The sequence below is a fragment of the Ursus maritimus genome, unplaced genomic scaffold, assembly GCF_017311325.1.
Source record: "Ursus maritimus isolate PB19 unplaced genomic scaffold, ASM1731132v1 scaffold_1, whole genome shotgun sequence".
In the NCBI taxonomy this organism is placed as follows: domain Eukaryota; kingdom Metazoa; phylum Chordata; class Mammalia; order Carnivora; family Ursidae; genus Ursus; species Ursus maritimus.
The window spans coordinates 42,531,801-42,550,761 of record NW_024423343.1 but is presented as its reverse complement, the minus strand read 5'-3'; the positions used below and the strand labels follow the sequence as shown (position 1 = coordinate 42,550,761).

At 37.9% G+C, this 18,961-nt stretch overlaps 1 protein-coding gene across 7 annotated transcripts in view; it reads right to left on the bottom strand.

Annotated features, from left to right (window-relative positions):
* Positions 1-18,961, bottom strand: part of LOC103659680 (serine protease 58-like) — a 194,845-nt gene that overhangs the window by 173,672 nt on the left and 2,212 nt on the right. For 5 of the 7 annotated variants that reach the window (XR_005838082.1, XR_005838084.1, XR_005838083.1 and 2 more), the window contains exons 1-2: positions 18,668-18,947; positions 15,250-15,346 (exon numbers count right to left, since the gene is read on the bottom strand). The gene's annotated coding sequence lies outside the window, so the exon portion shown is untranslated. Of the gene's footprint in view, positions 1-15,249; positions 15,347-18,667; positions 18,948-18,961 lie in introns of those variants that run through there. The other 2 variants (XM_040642829.1, XM_040642834.1) reach the window with 1 other exon arrangement.

Sequence of the window (18,961 nt, the reverse complement as noted above, 5' to 3'; positions counted from 1 at the left end):
TTATTATGCCCATATCAATATTACTTGCTTATGATCTATTTTCTTAGGGATTAGTTGCCACAGTGACAGCTAACTAATCTGAAAAACTAATCCATGCTAAGGTATGTTCTAGTTTTATCCCTTTGAGTAACATATTTATGTTTTACTCTCTTTTTTGAGATAATACCTTAATGCATAAAAGTGACTCTACTGGTGGAGATTTCTACATGCATAATGGGTCATTTGGTGTCCCTCAAATAAATCATTCAAGGGGCTGTCAACATTGTTTCCCTGTCCTGCGGGTGGAGGAGAAAAAAAATGGGCAGTCTTTTTTTTTTTTTTTTTAAGATTTTATTTATTTATTTGAGAGAGAGAGAGAATAAGGGAGAGAGAGCATGAGTGTGGGTGGGGGGAGCAGAGGGAGAGGGAGAAGCAAACTTCCTGCTGAGTAGGGAGCCTGACATGGGGCTCAATCCCAGGACCCTGAGATCATGACCTGAGCTGAAGGCAGACGCTTAACTGACTGAGCCACCCAGGCTCCCCAAAAATGGGCTAAGTCTTCGCATTGCTTGGAAGAATTCCTAATTACATGCTTATCAAAACCCACGAGTGGCAGGTGGTTTCTTCCCTACCTTGTAGGGTCTTCTGTTTCAACAAGCTCAGCCCAGTTTTCCACAATTCCTATTAGAATAAAATATATTTCTCAAAATAAGGGTGCAAGTCACCTGCATTCTGGGCAGGACAATTCTTTGTATTATAGAATGGTATTGTACATGGCAGGAAATTTTAGTATCCTTGGTCCCAACCCACTAGCATCTCCCCTGCTACTCCACCTGTCCAGTCACTGTGACAACTAACATGCCTCCCACACATTCCCAAACATGTGGAATAACACTGGTGATGACTATTAGCCAACCCTTTTAGAGCCAGTTAGAATCATCTCTGCAGAAAGCACAACATACTCCATTAGCCACACCCTCACAGGAGGTGAGTAGCCTTGAACTTCTAGTGACCAAATCTCTGTTCAGGAACACAGTGTATGAATGGGAAAAGGCAGATGTAAACTTATCCCTCAGCATCCTCAAATTAATTCCAGTCAACTGTCTTACCATAAGTCAGGAATTCAGACTAACAGGATGGGAAATTTTTCTGAAACTAAAGGCTTTCTTCAGATGGCAGCTTAATAAGGAATCAGTTGGTGGTTTGACATTGATCTTTCTAATATTGTGACAGTATCCCTGAAAGAAACTATTCCCTTTGGGGGTAACATAAATTCAGAATATCACCTATTTTTGGAGTCACATTTGGTCTCATTCAAAAGATCATTTTTTAAAGAATCAGTACATAAGGAAAAATAAGAACAGAAGTCTCATGTCTCAAATGCCATGGTAACACACTATTTATTTTTTAACAATTGGTCACTTCACACAATTTCCAGTAAGTCAGTTTGTATTAATTTTATTAATTTTTCATAACCTTAGGATTAAACGGTTTAAAGATATAGGTAAGAATAAGAACTAGATAACATTGTAGCAAAACAGATTTCTAGTTTATGGTAAGGAGATCAAAGTTTCAGGGGCCATAAAGAGTTTCATCAGGGGACTAAAGTCCTTTTGTATTCTTTTAGATAAGACATATATATAAAAGGCTCATGAAAGTGCCATTTTATTAAATAATGCTCAAAGAACATGATTGACAAGAAAATTAGGTGAAAATAAATTTTAAAACAACTTTTTAAAAAGAAAATTATGTGGGAAATAAATTGTGAGACAATTCATTTAAAAGTCTGTGGTAACTTAAAGAGGATAGAAAGTAGGGAACATGACTTTTGAAAATATGAATATGTTCTTGCAATATTAATGGTTATCCCCAAAATAAGGGTTAAGATGGGCTTCTATTTTAAATATTGAACATTTGGTACAAAATGATGCTGACTTGGTGTTATACAGGTGGTTAAATGATTGGTTACGTTGATAAGAAAGCCAACTATATTTCTTCCCTAATGGTCTGTATGTTAGTTAGAGGCCAATTTAGGAAAATGGTCACTTCTACTCAAGGTCCAGGAATGCAGAAGCCATGTTAACACGGCTTTATCTCCAGTGCCTGGGCAGAGTGCCTAGCACATAGAAAGCCGTCAAAGGAGTGGATGAGTTGAAAAACATTTCTTTTTTCTAGTGTAACAGAAACACCCTAGATGATTCTCTCCCTGAGCCATTTTCAATACAACTTCTGACTGCTAATAATAACTCTCATCTGTATGCATTTATTGTGTGCCCAGCAACAATGACCATTATTCCATTTAATTATTAAATCAATTTCATGGCATAAGCATTATTGTCAACATTTTCAGATAAAGGAGCTGGATCTCAGTAATTTGCTCGGGATTGTATGGCACCAAAATGCAAATCCAGGTCTCCAAGACCTGGGTCTATTTATTGAGTCCCTGTTGTGAGTGAGATACTGTGGTAGGAGATAGATTTCATAAGATAAGCCTCTGCCCTCTGGTGAGAAAGAGGGTCATGTAAACAAGTCATTCCATTCACTATTAAAAGGGCTAAAATAGAGAAAGGTATAAGGCAGCAACTAGTAAAATTTAAGAAAAGAGAAGTAATTACCTGAATTTAAAGATGCTGCTAATCATATGATGATAGAATGACAGGATTTATGTGTTGGCGCTCCGATTCCAGGAGGCAAGTAGGTTATGTAAGATGAGCGAAACTATCACATCTGGACATCAAACAATTCCGTCCCCAGGTCCTACTTCTCTTCAGGCAGCTCTGCACAGTGGGTCAGCCCCCGTATATCGAGCAGTGCTGCACTACCTATACAATGCTTACCTCAAATGCCCCAGGGCAATTCTTAGTTCACACCACTTGCACCAACATGCAAAGTGTCTCCCTGTTACTTCTGAGAGTCACTGAAGGGGTGCCTCACACGTAGAGACAAACCGGGTCCTTCTTCTCCTACTTGGGTTCTTTCTTGCCAACATCCACTGGAGCTGAAGCTTCCTTAGGAAACCTGCTGCCATCTCTGCGAAGGACTGTTAAGCAGTCCAGACCCATGACCCACTCCTAAGTCTGCCTTTACCCAGCAAAGGCATGGTAGGTGGGAGGAAGTCCCCTCTGCATCCACTGCCTCCAGGGCCCCAGTGCTAGCACCCACTGTCTCACAGTAGAATTTCTTCCCCTCTTCATTACCTTTAAGCAAAAATGTATCTCAACAGGAAGAAGCAGCAGTTTTCTGTGCATTCCCTATGCTGTTTAAATACTTCCAAGAAAAATGTTTTCTTTCCCTGCTAATGAAATACAAGTAAACACACATACACACACACTCACACAGGGAACTTGGAGATAGAAATCTAGCCCAGAGCTGCACAATCGGCCATTTCCCTTACCAAACTGGAATGCTCAATACCCTGTTCAGATTAAGGGTATTTGCCTTATATTTGTGTAGTTAAAAGAAACCACACTGGGGTTTTTTTCCCCCCTAAAATGAAGGAACCATTTACATTAAATATGAATGAATATTTACTTGTAGAGACCAAAAAACACAAAAAAATTTCACAAATTTTAAAGTTCAATCTCAGCCAAGATTGCATATAGGTGAAGAAATTGAGAGTTGGGAAGACTAAGTTTGGGGGTTAAAATCATACAGGTAATGGCAGAGCCAGGGTTAGAATTTAGGTTTTTCAATTCCCAGTCCAGTCCTTTTTCTTTGCGGAGGGAGGGAGGTGGAGGTTAAGAGAGGTATAGTTTGATACTTTTTCCTCTCTGGGAGAAGGAAGAATGGATTTCTCTGTTCTCCCTCAGCTAGTTTTTGGTCAGCTTTTGGTCATCTGCTAGGTATGTGTCATTTCTGGCTCTTGCATTTTCAACAGAGTCGACTCTTGTGTACTGAGCTCTGGGCCTCCGTGGTTTTATGGAATGCTCAACATGAGCCTCCTCCAAAGGGAGACTTGTGTAGCACTTCTCATTCTAAAAATATGCTGTTTTGGTTGAAATGGTTAAATTACTAAGGCTTATTTTATTATGGTTTGAATCGTGCCTACATTCCTTTCACTGTTTTCCTTTTCAAATTCTTGTTTTATAATCTACCTCTCCACCTTTATGTTTCTATCTTTTGAACAAGCTGATCATGATATGCTCCACATTGCCTAGAATCAGTTACTTCTGTTTCCTAATAAATTCATTTCTCTGATTGTCATTAATGTTCAAACATTTTCCCTTAGTGTGGTTGCTTAGATATACTGCCAGGGGGTCTGGAACATATTTCACCAGGACCAGGTGTAGTATTAATATTTTTGTTCTGACTCCCTCTCCATGGTCCAGGGAATAGCTCCTTTTCTTCAACTTCATCAGAAAGTAGAAACCTATGCATCTGCCACATTCATAATGCTTTTGGCTTCTCTAAGTGTGATGTGGAAAAAAAAAATGTTGGGGGTGAGTTTGTAGCAGCTGTTTTACCACATTCCTGTGAAAATGCCTGCAGGCACAGACTGCCCCACTCAAGCCAAAAAAGACCTTCGGCCTTGGTAAATCTGCCTTGGCTGATCTCGGTCAGAATGCAGGGTCCCAGACTCTAGTATGCATAGGAAACACCTGGGGGTGCAGATTGCTGGAATGTACCCCCAGACCCTAGGATTCTGCCCATAGGGGGTAGGGCCCAAGGACCCTTCAGCAATATCCTGGTGATTCCGACGCAGGCTGTTTGCAGAGCATTCTTTGGGTTTTAGAATTAGGTTCATTTCTTAAAAAAAAAAAAAATATTTTTCTTAAAATTGTAGCTGGATGGCCAGTTTTGAGGAACGCTATATAGAGGGGGATTAACAAACAGATGGGGGGAGTGGGCCAGATTTCTGAAGTCCCTTCCTTCCCACTTCTTTGATTCTATGATTCTGCATTTTTTTTTGGATTATATATAATACATCTGAATCCATGGAATTTAGGCTCAGTACAGAGAGATTTCTTGGCATCTTTTTCTCCCTACTGAAGACCCTGCAAAATGAAGGGTTATGTTAAAATGTAGAAAATATGTGTGTAGAAGCTTTGGTAACTTTCTGGAATTATTCTTTGCTAACTAAATAAAACCACAGTCCACAGTCTATGGTCTCTCCCCATTCATACCTTCTGGGCACAGTTTGCTTAGTTTTACAAGATTAGGACTGAAGTGGGTTAGTTTCTGTAAATAGGAGCAAAAGAGGAATGTGCCCTGAGAATTGAGGCAAGCCTTAGAACCCGAAGGCTAGGGCCTGGAATATTGGAACACAGCAGGGCTCAATTATGGGTGGAGCAGCTTTTGTGATGTGACTTTAGAGGAGACAAGGGCAAATTTCATTAGTGGGGTCATGGCACCAAGGTGGACTGCCAAAGCCTCACACTATGTAAAGATAAAACTTAAAGATATACCTGGAAGATGATTCCTTAAATACACTCTATTACATATAAAGGATTTCCATGAATGTTTCCAGAAAGCTGTTTTAACATGGAGGGGGGGGAAACTGCCATAAAAACTTGGAGTGAGGGGCATCTGGGTGGCGTGGTCAGTTAAGCATTTCAGCCGAGGTCATGATCTCAGGTTAGGAAATTGAGCCCCATATCGGGCTCCATGCTGAGCAAGGACTCTGCTTGAGTTTCTCACTTCCTTTCCCTCTGTCCCTCCCTTCCCCCATGCTCACGCTCCATCTGAAAGAAAGAAAGAAAGAAAGAAAGAAAGAAAGAAAGAAAGAAAGAGAAAGAAAGAAAGAAAGAAAGAGAAAGAAAGAAAGAAAGAAAGAAAGAAAGAAAGAAAGAAAGAAAGAATCTTTAGAAAGAAAGTTGGAGTGAGTGGAGAAAATAATGCAAATAAGGTAGACAGCATAAAAGTAGACAGTTGGCACCATGACTGTTCTTATTTCATTTATCTTATTCAATAGGCAAGATACACCATAAAATTCTGGAGAAAAATACCTGACTATGTGGCAACCTCAGCTAATGAAAGAATAGAAATTTTGTGTCAAGTTAAAGCACAGAGGACCCTGACAAAGCAAATGCCACTGTGTTCTTATACTTTAGACGGAGGACCTCGGGTTCTCACTCAAAGGCAGCCTCAGGTCTGGCTATTAAATGGCAAATATACATTTAAACACCAACATGGAAATCTTTCCAAGAACTTCCCTAAGAGCTGCCTCCCACATTGGGGGTTTCCAAACAGGGGTAGTGTGAAGGAGGATGTCAGACCAGGATGGAGAGAGGAGTCATAAAGAAAAATCAAAGCCAGATGGGAAGGAAGACTCAAAGTGGACAAGAAACTTCAGGACAGACTGTCAGTCTAGACAGGCTTCAAAGGTCAGATAACGCAGAAGGGATGGTACCTAGCACAGTGTTTGGCACTTGGACATATTTCATAAATTGTCATGGAAGGAAGGGAGAGAAGACAAGCTTCCTAAGTGATTGGAAGAGGGCTATGAATTGTGCTTTCATGACTAAAAAGTAATGGTAATGGTCTAAATCTAGAATCCAAAGAAAAAAGGGTATTAGTACTTCCTTTCAGAGACCTATGCAGAAACACAACTCAGGAAACTAAAGCAGGTGGCTTAGCCCATTGGTAAATGATCCAAAGACAATGTGACACAGGCTAGAAACAAGGTACAAAGATGTGCCTGGCAGGGACATTTCTGCTGAGAGCTCAGGAGAGGGAGTGCCTTAAGGCAATACTTGTAGTTGATCTCTTCTTTCAGAGTTAGTGGCTCCTGCACTTCCTCTTTCTCAAATCCCTCTTTCTACATAAAGTTTAATTTTGCTCCAGAACCATTTGCAAATGTTGAAATGTAGTGAACACGGTGAAAGAGAGGAAGTGAATTAAACAGGAAGTAGAAAGAGGCCAGGATACAAAGGTCTTTGACAGAGGCATTTTCTTTCTCTTGGTTCCTGCGTGTGACTCAAGGGAAGACGCCCAAATTTGACATCAGGTTGGCTGGAGTCATGTTCTCCAATTTTCCATGCATGGCGGGGAGGGGGTACAGATCTTTCACTATGTCTTTTGGTGGACTTTATAGGTTAGTAAATCTGGAACTCCAGCAGCAAGCATTTCCTGCATGCTTTCTCCATGCCAGACTGCAGTCATGAGAGAAGTACCCACACTACGTGGCCCTCAGAAACTTACAGTCTGGTGGGGGAGAAATAGTCACATAGGATTACTCATTTGCTTGAAAGAAAAGAACAGGATGTTGTGAGAGTTCTTAATAAGGAAACATATTTGAGGAGGTGACATTTAAGCTGAGACCTCAAGAGTAAGATTTTGCCAGTAACAAAGAGAAAAGGTGAGGGTTTCAGGCATGTGCAGAAGCAGTGATGGTTTTCAAATAACAATTAGGAGGTCCTTAGAGGCAGCAATTTGAGTGGTGAACTAGAAGCTACTTTGACATAGCATTTTGCATAAGATTTATAAAACATCAATTATGCTTCTCAAAGGGAAGATGGGCTTAATGCATATTATAAGAGATAAAGCACCCCAAATCTTTTGTGCTACTACTATGCAGGAGCCATCAGCTAGGTCAGGCCTATTTGAAGACCCGAATGAAGGCAACTGTGGCCTGAGCCATAAACCTCACTGGGAGACTGGCAGAAGACGAAGCTACAATTCAGGTAGAGCCAAGGAGCCTTGTTGGGAAGGTTACAAATTGTTAATTTTATCCTAAATGTAATGGGAAGAAATTAAGTGTTTTAAGTTGGAGAGTAACGTGATCTGATTTTATAGTTTAAGACTATTCCAGCTTAACAGAAATGAATTGGAAGGGACAGGAGCTACCAACTGCTACCAACTGTTGATTTCTGTATGGACCTGTCCCTGACCAATACATATGCATTACTCATTTAATTCTTACAACAGCCCACCAAAGTGGGGGAACTGAGGCCCTTCAAGGTTATATAAATTGCCCAGCATAACACTAGGAGAAACAAAAAAAATAAAATAAAAAGTGTACAATTCGTTTTATTATTGTGCAGTTAATGCATGGGGCATACCAATAATATTGCAATGATTATTTTGTTATAAAATTCTGTAGGTAGGTGATGGTCATATCCAGAATGCAGTGATCACAAAAGGGTTTATATGTGTTTTTGCAGAAGGAAGTTCCTGACCCTGGCTGCTCATCCAAGAGATATTGGATACAGCCATGTATGATTAAAGCTATTACAGGATTTTGCTCTTAAAACCGTTCTTATCATTGTTAAATGTGCAAAAGACCTCTTTTCACTGTTTTGATCTCTTTGTCGGGTTGTTTTCCAGGCAGTGGTTGCTAGGAGTGAAAGAGTTTTATTATTTAGAGCTAAGTAGAGCCTAGTGGAGCCTAGATATCTCAACCCTTAAAAGTACAAAAAAGAAAGAAAGAAAGAGAGAGACAGACAGAGAGAGGAAGGAAGGAAGGAAGGGAAAGCAAAAAAGAAACCCTATGGTAACTGACTTGAAAATTATTATTGCAAAACCATTCGTACCAGTCCACCTGCTTTTTATTTACTTGTGGTTATCTTTTCACTAATGATTCTCTGAAAGCACACGTTAAGGTTTGCTCCAAAATACTGTCCTGGAGACGGTTGGAGACTGATTGCCAGGGCTCTCTCTCAGGCAACAGCTGCTTCTAATAACAGTGAGCACGTGCATGCTGAGTGACTACAGAGCCCACTGCCATAAGTGTGAGTGCCAGCCGGCTGCACAATGCGTGAATTACCCTTGAATATAGTTGCCTTTATAGTCTGATAATGCTTACTACTGGGGTAAACCCCACTGAGACTGAAGTTGTACCAACCAGGTTACAGAGACATTGTTCCACATCTGGGACCAGTTCCCACCCAGCCCTAAAGTTCTTGGTTGGGTATCCCTTTGCCCCTTCTCATATCACCCCTTAACAGTATCTTTGATTATTAACCTAAGTGTGTGTGTACCCTTTTACTCTTGCAAAACTGCCATGTGCTAGGCTGCTTATAGCTTTTGTCCAGTCACTGAACTTAAAACATTGTTTAACCTTGTTTGATATTTACAATGTGTCACCTGCAATTCCTATAGTATCTGTTGGAAACAAATAGACAAGAAATCCCATCAGTAAGTGTCTAATAATCTCCAGATAAAAGTTACAACTGCATATAACCTGAATCACATGCTCATAATCACAGTTCAGACCCACGTGGCACTTTTGAGGTCACTTAGGCCAAGCTTCCATTTAATAGATGTGGGAACTGAGGCACTGACAGGTCAAGGGATTTACCCAGGTCAACCAGCAGGGTACTGCTCCAGACTGGAGCTAGAATTCTAGTAGCCGCACTCTCAGTTCAGAAAGCCTTTAGAGATCTGTATCCATTACTAAACTCTTTAATATATAAACATAAATTTAGTCCTCAGAATCGGACTTAAAATTTATTTACTAGATCTCTTACTGTACAAGGACTTGATTTTCCCCTCAACATTTGGGCAGATACTAGTAAGTATACACACTTAAGGCACTTCCCTTGGCCCATGTCACAAATTATTGAGAACAAACCACAGTTATGAAGAAGACTAAGTTTATCTTCAGAATGTCCACCTTTGTTTCCTATCCTCTCTTCTCTCTTCTCTTTGGTATTCCTCTCAGTCTTGCTGGTATCTTAAGATCTGTATCCCAACCCATTCATCAGCCTTTGGACTTCCATGCTTACAATTTAGGATAACCCTTTATGTCTAGACCTTTTCCTACCTCATTTCCTCCTCTGTCTGTATAAACTTACTTATACACTATATACTATCCTCTTAGTTTCTTCTCTCAGGTATGATGTTAGCAAAGCTCATAATCAGCATACATGTGCTCCTGTCTTTGCCTATCATGAGATGTCAAGTTATCACTATTTCAGTCATTCTCTTGGATTAAGATACTATTTCTAGAAACCTCTATTAAAATGTAAAGAATGTTAGCTGGGAGGCAAAATCCATGAAGGCAGTACTGTGTGAAAGCAACACCCCTGCTAGAATTAAAATCTAAGCCTGTCTCTCCCCAAGTTGTAAGCATTTTCATTTGTACCATGCCTCCTTCATATGTAGAAATGTAATAGCATCTGGTGCTCAATACAAGTGTAGCTAATAAATACCGAGGCTGTAGGTGACTCAATATTTTTCCCCCATCTGGAACACATAGGTTAGTGACTATGTAACTATAAGATTAACTTAAGGATGGATTATGAAGACATGTTTTTTATTTTTTTGACCTAGATTACATTTATCAACTTTGGAGTTAATTATGGAAATAAGAACTGCTGGTCAGAAATGGCATTCAGTTGAAAAAGCATAAAATATGCTTATTTGAATTCATGGATTCAAATATTTTGGACATCAACTTTTGGGTAAATGGTCATTTTATAGGCTGACCTTTATATGTGCAGCCAATATGATTGGCTTCTCTATGATCCAATGCTCTTTCTCCCACCTTCCTTTCATATTAGTTGGAATAATTAGGATAGAATGTTTTCTGTGGCAAAAATAGCCCACAAATCGGTGTGCCTGGGTGGCACAGTCAATTGAGCATCTGCCTTCAGTTCAGGTCCTGATCTCAGGGTCCTGGGATTGAGCCCCATGTCAGGCTCCCTGCTCAGCAGAGAGTCTGTTTCTCCCTCTCACTCTCCCTTTGTGCTCTCCCTTCTCATTCTCTCAAATAAATAAAAATAATAATAATAACTTAAAAAAAGTAGCCCACAAGTCGCAGAAGCTTAAAATAACAAAACTTCTTTCTCTGACCTCAGAGACCAAGGTAGATAGAGCAGCCACCAGCTTTAAGTGTTAACAGTTATAGTGGCAGAGGGAAAGAGACAGTAGAAAATTATCCATTGGATTTTTGTGCTTGTAACATTTTCCTGGACAAAGCAAGTTGCATGGATACATACAACTTTACGAGAGCAGAGACGTGCAATCCAACACAGGTGGATACCGGAAATCTTTAGTAGAGAGTGCGAATACCACTTCAGATTACTTATAATTTCCTGAACCTACCATTTAACTTATTTCTTTTTTTGTTCTTGAAAGAATGCCCTTGTCAATCCTTATGTACCTGGATCTCTACCAGTAAATGCTACCTCCTTTCTAGAATATTTTATAATCTCCCTGATAGAATTCATTCCTAGATCTTTATCTATTGAATATACACATATATGTAATGTTTATAGCATCAGACTAATATATTTTAAGTAAGCGTTTACGTTTATCTGAGTTTCATCTACCTCTTCAAACCAAAAGACGATGTTTTCCTTACTCATCTATGTAATCTTAGCTCCCACCATGGTGGTTAGTGCCGGTCGAGAGTCACTAAAAACAAGGTGTCCATAAGGTCCTTTTGCAGTTTGAATTTTTAATAAATTTCTTTTTCTTTGTGAAATATAATAGAGGAGGAATTTACTCAAGATTTAAATAAAATTGTAAAAGGTTCATTTTTTTCTAATATATTTCCTTTATTTTCTAGTTAATAAACTCCTATGTTACATTAATTAAGCCTCAATTCAGTTACTGAAAATGATGTTATCTAAAATGTTGGTGGAGAGGCACCTGGGTGGCTTTGCTGGTTAAGTGTCTGCCTTCAGCTCGGGTCATGATCCCCGGGTCCTGGGATTGAGCCTGACATTGGGCTCCCTGCTCAGCAGGGAGCCTGCATCTCCCTCTCCCTCTGCCTTTCCCCCTGTTTGTGTTCTCTCACTCTCTCCAAATAAATAAATAAAATCTTAAAAAAAGAAAATTAAAAAAAATAAAAATAAAATAAAATGATGATAGATATGTTGAAAGCAAAAAGATCTACATCCTCCTGTCTAGCTGGAAGAGAGATGCACACAAATAATTGGAGTAATGCAATAAATGAAGATATTACCAAGTAAGCCCTGATATGGAGAGGAAGAACCCTTTAACCCTGCCTAGAGAGGTCAGGGAAGGCTTCCCAGAGGAGATGCCATTTGAACTGAGTTCTTAGAAAAGACAAGGGATATCCAGATGAGATTAGTAAGGGTCAATGGTAGGGGTAAAAGCCACAGCAACAAGAAATATGTGCTACTTTTAAGGCAAGTCACTGAAATATTGAACAGATTATTAAACATTTCTGTGTCAATTTTCTCCTTTGCAAAATAAGATTGTACCCACCTGCCAATCTCAAATGACTGTTATAAGGGTAACAACTGTTATGAGGGTAAATGTGTGGTTATATAAGAAATTGGAGAGCATCATGAAGATGTAAGATGGAGACTTTGAAGGGTCAGTGGAATTTGGATGGGTAGAGGGAAAGGGGCTTAGGACATACAAGATGATAAGAATGGTGTAAGTAGACTCTAAGGAGAAAAGTTGGTTAGGCGAAGGAAAATTGATAATTTTGCCAAGAGTGGAGGACAGCAAGTTAAAGTTCAAACACTAACCAATAAGGCACAAGTATAGAAGGAGAGAAGGGAAGCAAATCCAGAGTTACAGAAATGATTCAGAGTCCAAACAGGGGCAAGCTTCTTAATGCTCATTGTATCTCCAACTCCATCCTTTAAAGTGTGCAAGGCTATCATATGTGGCCCTCAAACAATATGCAAATAGGTTATATATAGATATATAATTTAGCAGTGTTAAAAAATGAGAGAGAAAGCAGATGTGATAAATTGTAACTCAAGGCAAAGAGAGAGACACAAAATCTTCTACAGTGTGATTTTGAATCAATCAGGATGTCTTAATGGAAACCCAGATTCAAAATAATTTAAGTAATAAGGAAATGTATTATATATAACAAAGAGGGAAGGCATCAGAATTGGTTGCTCATGAATGTCAGTAGCTCATGAATGTCAGGGACATTCTAGATTTTCTGTCTCCACTCTGTTGGCCTTGCTGTGTTGGGTTTGTCTTATGCTAGTTCCTCTCTTTAGTAGCAAGATAGCTGCAGCAGTTTCATGGGGAATGGAATTTCTATGGCTGGCTGGGACTAATCATCTGGAGGAGAATATGTACTGGGGAATAAAGCTTAAAGAAAGTTACATTGCTATCATATCTGATTGCTTAGGACAGGGTTGGAAACATGGCGGCCCATGGGCCAAGTTATTCTTGCAGATGTTTTGTTTGACTAGTATGGTGTTAAAAAAATTGAATGAGTTGCTTACTTTTATAAATCAGAAGACTTTATTTTTAAAAATCATATTTCTGCATTATCTTAAAGAATCCAAAGGTCTAGCTAACTGTGCCTGCATTCCACTTAGTTACTTCCCCTTTAGACAGAGCATTCCAATTCTAATTTACTAGAGCCTCATCATTCCCTAATGCATTATAACATAGTCTCCTTTACACAAGTTACCTACTGAGCCTTTCACTGGGGAAATTATTTCCAAAGATTTTTAAGAGCTTTCTGGTGTTTTGTATCCATAAACATGTCACTTGTAGGCATTTGTCCAAAGGCTCAAAAGAATAGAAAGCAAGAACCACATCTAGCTGGACAGTGAGTCTTTGCCAACTCCACTGTATTAGTTGAGTGACTTTATTAATTTATAATTTTCATAGCTATAAATTTAGCAATTGACACCTGTCCCCAATAGGAATGTTACAAAGATAAATAGCTTAACTTCAAAGGAAGGAAGGATATATTTTTATTCATATTTTATTAATGAAAAATTCCTTTCATATTTATGTCTCAGATAGCCAAGAACCAAATAATTTTTTTCTATAAGGCTCTCAGTTAAATATTAGTCACTCTTACCTTTTTAAAGCCTAATTTAGTTCAAGGATATTGTCTGTTGGTTGCACTCCTGAAGTATGTTTACAGAGTAGCTATATTACTTACCAGCTGCATCAGCCATCATTGATTAGGCAAAATTAGATAAAGTTTAAAAGGAATCATTAAAATTAAAAAAAAATTAAAAAAAGGAATCATTAAAAAGTGAAAATTGGATTTGTAATATTTTCTACAGTTATAATTGTTAGAGAAAAGAAACAGCTTTCAACATTATAATAAAGCTTCTTTTCTTTAACTATAAAATATTTCAAACATAGAAAAACAGAGGGACCATAACAAACACCATGTATGTATCAACTCCCCAGGTACCATATTTGCTTCAAATTTTTAAAATTATTTTTAAAAAAATCAATCATTACAGATACAGTTGAAGCTCTCTGTGTACATCTCTTCAATCCCATTTCTCATTATAAATACCCAGAAATAATAGCCATTAAAATCAATTTGATGTTTATCATTCCTATGCACATTTGAAACTTTTAAACCAAATATGCATAAATCTATAAATAATATATTGTTCTGCATGTTAAACAATTTTATAACCATGGCATCCTAATATACTTCAGCTGAAACTTGCTTTTTCTCAACACTGTTTTTGAGACTCACCCACTTTAATACATGATACTGTATTAATCTTAAATAATGTATGTTATATGCAAATATAACATTAATTCATTCTCCTACTGATTAACAGAATTTTTTAATATATATCAGTTTGTTGTACTATTGGGGGTGCATATGAGTAAAGCTCTGCCTCAGAACTTACCACATAGGTATTGTTACTGTGAGAAGCAGCTCAATCACAAATCAAACTTTCTTTCACACAGTTGCTTCTTGTGACTTAAATTGGACAGAGGGAATCACAGTAACTGTAAATGTCAGATGCTTAAGAAGTATAGAGGTATTTGAAGGAACCCATTCTCTATAAAGGATAAATACTGATTTCTTTTTACCCTAGAACGTCAAAATACATTACTGTGAACTCAGATAGGTTTTCAAAAATGTCTGAATTTTGGATTTAGCTCCGTAATTTCACTGGAGTTCAGTAATTGGTTTCTGGATTAGTAATATGATTTTACCACTGGATGAGCATACATAAATATACCAAAAAACAGGCTCATTTTTCTTTTTCAGAGCTTAGAAAATGTGACAAATTTCAGATGTTGAACCAACATTAGATTTCATAGCATAAAACCAACATGCATAATGGATATAAAGCTCATACTTCAAACCACTAATTTTCCATAATTAAATCCAAAAATATATGATATATTGAAATATCACTCAAACATCTCCTACCTGAACTTTGGTTTTAATCATCCCTGAAAGAGAATGCCTATTCTGACTGACCCTTCAGTGATACTCAGTTTCAACTGCTCTGGAGGTTAACAGCCTATCTTTTAGAGTTCTCAAATACTCTGTGTAATCCATTATTAGTCTCACGGTGGCCAAGTCATCTTCACTCAAACTGGATGATACATCAGTTAACCTAAATTAAGTTATTCTATGGTAATAACCCCTAAATTGAAATTACTTACAGGCAGGTTTCTTTCTCTTCAGGTTATTGGTCTATTGCAGTCATCTTCAACTTTGTTCCATCATTCTGGGACCATCCCCTCTTTGGGATATGCCATTCTTGTCACACAAGGAAAAGAAAGATGTTAGAACTAAGTGATGACTATTAAAGTTCCTGTTCAATGTGGCACTTATCACTTCCTTTCATATTTCATTGAACAAATTAAGGCAAAAGGCCAAGACTGCCATTTAACAGGGTGAGGAGGTAAAGTCCTCCCATTGGAAGGGACATAAATATTTGGGAACAATTTGATTTACCACACAGGTTGTTGTCATTCTCAAGAAGGTATCTTTTTGAACGACTTTTGGAATATTTATAAAATCATTTTTTTAGGTTTTTGCTAATTATACAAGCAAGACTTTATCTTTGAGATGGAGTTTAGTCCAATTTAATATTTTCTATTATACTACAAAAAATAACAATTAAAATTACTCTGAAAAATCAATAAATATCTAGAGAACCCATGCATATAATTGTGATCTATGTAAAACCAATATTAATTTTATAAACTGAACTAATTGAAATCTTTACCGAATCACTCTAAATGAAGGAAAATAACTGATTACCACCGCACTCCTGTTTCAGCCATCAGGAGACCCACAAAAACAATTTCATGTAGTTAGTATTTTGGGCGAGACCATTCAAGTGGTCTCTTCAAATCGGGTGAAAATCTCTCTCACTACTTTTGTGTGATGTTACAAGGAAGAGAGGTTTAATTTACATAGATGGCAAATAATAGATTTTTAGACTTAATTATATATGACATGTACATTTTCTTTTTAATCTAGCAATTCTTCTTTCTATAGTACTTTTTAAACGCTGAGCCCAGCTCTGCTTAATCTTACTGTCTTTGTAGCAGTCTATTTCTATTTTAAGATACTTTGGTAATTATTGGTTTGTTTTCTAAAAATGGAGTAAATGATATCATTTTGGGGAGCTAACTTCTTCTTAAATGATATTTTATGATTAAATGGCTTAAAACAACTCTTTCTGGCTTTTTGATAACAGATGTAACAACTAAATCACACTGCACAACAAAATTTATTCACTCATGGAATAATAATATTTGTAGCTAGCACTTATAAAATGCTACTGGTATTGTTCTAAGCGGTTTATGTATATCGATTCATTTAGTCCTCACAACCCTGTGAGATAAGGTATTAATATTATCCCCATTGTATAGATGAAGGATCTATAATATTTAACACAGATCTAAATTCAGCTTTGGAATAATAAGTCATGTTTGACAGGGTTTATCAGCAAGACTAGGAAGTTGGCCAGTTAAAGCAGGAAACCAACAGAAGAAAGGGAAGTAGTAGCAGAAGTTGTTTAGAAGTTTCCTGAATCTTACTCTACTCCCTTAATAGAAGAATTTCAAACAAACAAACAAAAAACTTAGTCAATTCTTTTAAGCTACTGGCAAAGGAGAATTATTTTCTATTTAGCTTTAAGTCAACAAATAATAACCTTTTCATTCTTGTGAAAAGCAAAATCTGGAACTTATACATAGGTTTCATTATGATCTTGAAACATTAGCCTTTTTTAATCTTCAAAGGAACACAGGAACTCAGGAATTGTTCTTCTAGTTAGAACAGAAACAAAGTGTATAAATTCTAATTTTTCCTTTGGACGGTTCATTACCTTCTCAATGACTATGGGACCACAACCTACTGTGGGATGGCTGCACTTATCTAGTAGCAAAGAGGAAGTCTATGAGTAGCTCTGACAACCCAGCCACCTGTTAATCTGGAGACCCATTTTCTATTTGTAGATATGTTGGTGGACTAATGTACATGTATAAAATGTTTTCTTATAGGGATAGATTTTGTTTTATGTGATGACATAATTTAACAGGTAAATAATCTAATGGAAATAGTAATTAACTCCAATTCATGGTTGCCCAGTTGTCTTTGATTAAACAACATAACTGAAGATTAAAAACATCATATAAGATAAAGAAATCAAATGAAAGTATAAATGAGTCCCATTTTTATTTTATTTATAGTAGTTTTAATTTGCTGTCTCTAACTTTTTCATGGTTTTCGCAAAGGGATTAAATTTCATCAGACTTTAAGTTCCTCTAAATGTTAGGAGTAACATGTGTCCATTTTTATCAGCTCATACCTGAAAGTAGAAACTCTAGAAAACACTCCATTACTAGGTTTGTTTTCCATATTTGTTAAGTATACTATAAAGTATTTAAACCTTTAAACATTAGAAAGAATTTTCATAAGGAAATTAGAGAAACTAAGAGAAAATCCAGGAGGAAAATAATAACGATTTGTCAATAGCTTGGATGTGGTTGAGAGAAAGGTTATCAGTCAAAACTGATAACCAGTTATAACTAAGAGGTCACACTGTACTCAGGTTTATCCCATTGGTAAGTCAGATTAGAAAGGTTAGGCAGGGCTGGTATTTGTTACCTTTTCTTCAAAAGTTGATGTTCCTTTTCCTAAATACATTACCATTTTGACTCTTCAAATTTTAGTGACAGGTAACATTAAGTAGTAATAAAAGCCCTCTAAAAAATTTGCAATTGTCTTAACTTTTTTTAAGGCAACTAGGTGATTTACACATGATAGTTTTTTTTCAGGTTCTTCTGGTTAAAGAGCAGACAGAAAAAACTTAAACATGGCAAGACTCTGATATGCCAAAGGTGACATAACATGTAGGCACAGCCAGATTTCCTATTAATCTAGTGCTATATTTTAAGATTCATCAGATTACTAAATCTGGTGATCAGTTAATGACGTACCTGACATACATACACCCTTCCTGTTTCTTAAAAATCATCCCATTGACTTTTGTGCATCTATGCATTTAAATGTAATTGTTTCAAGAACTCTTCAAAAAGCCTTTGTCATGAAGTGAAGTGCATAGGTAGGCTCAGAGAAAAACTCAATTTATCAGATCCATGGCTCTTTTTCCACAGGTCCAAAAGGATAAATGGATAGAGTGACACTAAGCTTAAACGTTTTAGAGAACCAGTATTCGGATGCTCCTATTTTAAAATGATGAAGCAGCTTTTAAAATAGAAAAGTATCTACAATTTTGCTTCCCAGCAAACTAGTGTTAAGGGAATCACTGCTGTCCAAAAATATTTTTGAGATACCAGTGTACATTAAAAAAATAATTTTTAAAAGGAAAGCAGTCCTATTCTGGAATTTCTCCCTCTCTTCGTCCTCGATCTCCAACCCTCCAAATGGCTAAGTCGCATAGCTGAAAGGCTTTTGCTCATTTTTTCCAAAACACTTCACATCTGGGTAGTGGCCAACCATGGAAAGTTTCAAGTAAATGTAACATTTGGGAGGGAGACGAGGCTCGTCTGGGGCTGCCTTCTCTGGACCGCGGCCATCAGAGGTGTCACCTCACGCCCTTACCGGATAGCCAGGGCCAACTGCAAGCTTGGACCAGCAGAGCTCGGACGGCCCGGCCAGAGGCCAGCTCCGGCCAACCCCGCCGACTGCTGGCCACTCGGCTGCGGGGCTCTTGCCCGTCAGAGGGTTCGAGGCCCCAGAGTCCAGGAGCCAATCCGCTTCGTAAATGTCGAGACCCCTGAGTCCCCGGTTTCCAACATGCGCAGCCTCAAGGTTGGCAAAGCGAGAGGGAAGGGACAAGGCGAGAGCCCCGCCTGTCTCCCACGCCTCACACGTCAGTTTGCCCCCCCCCCCCCC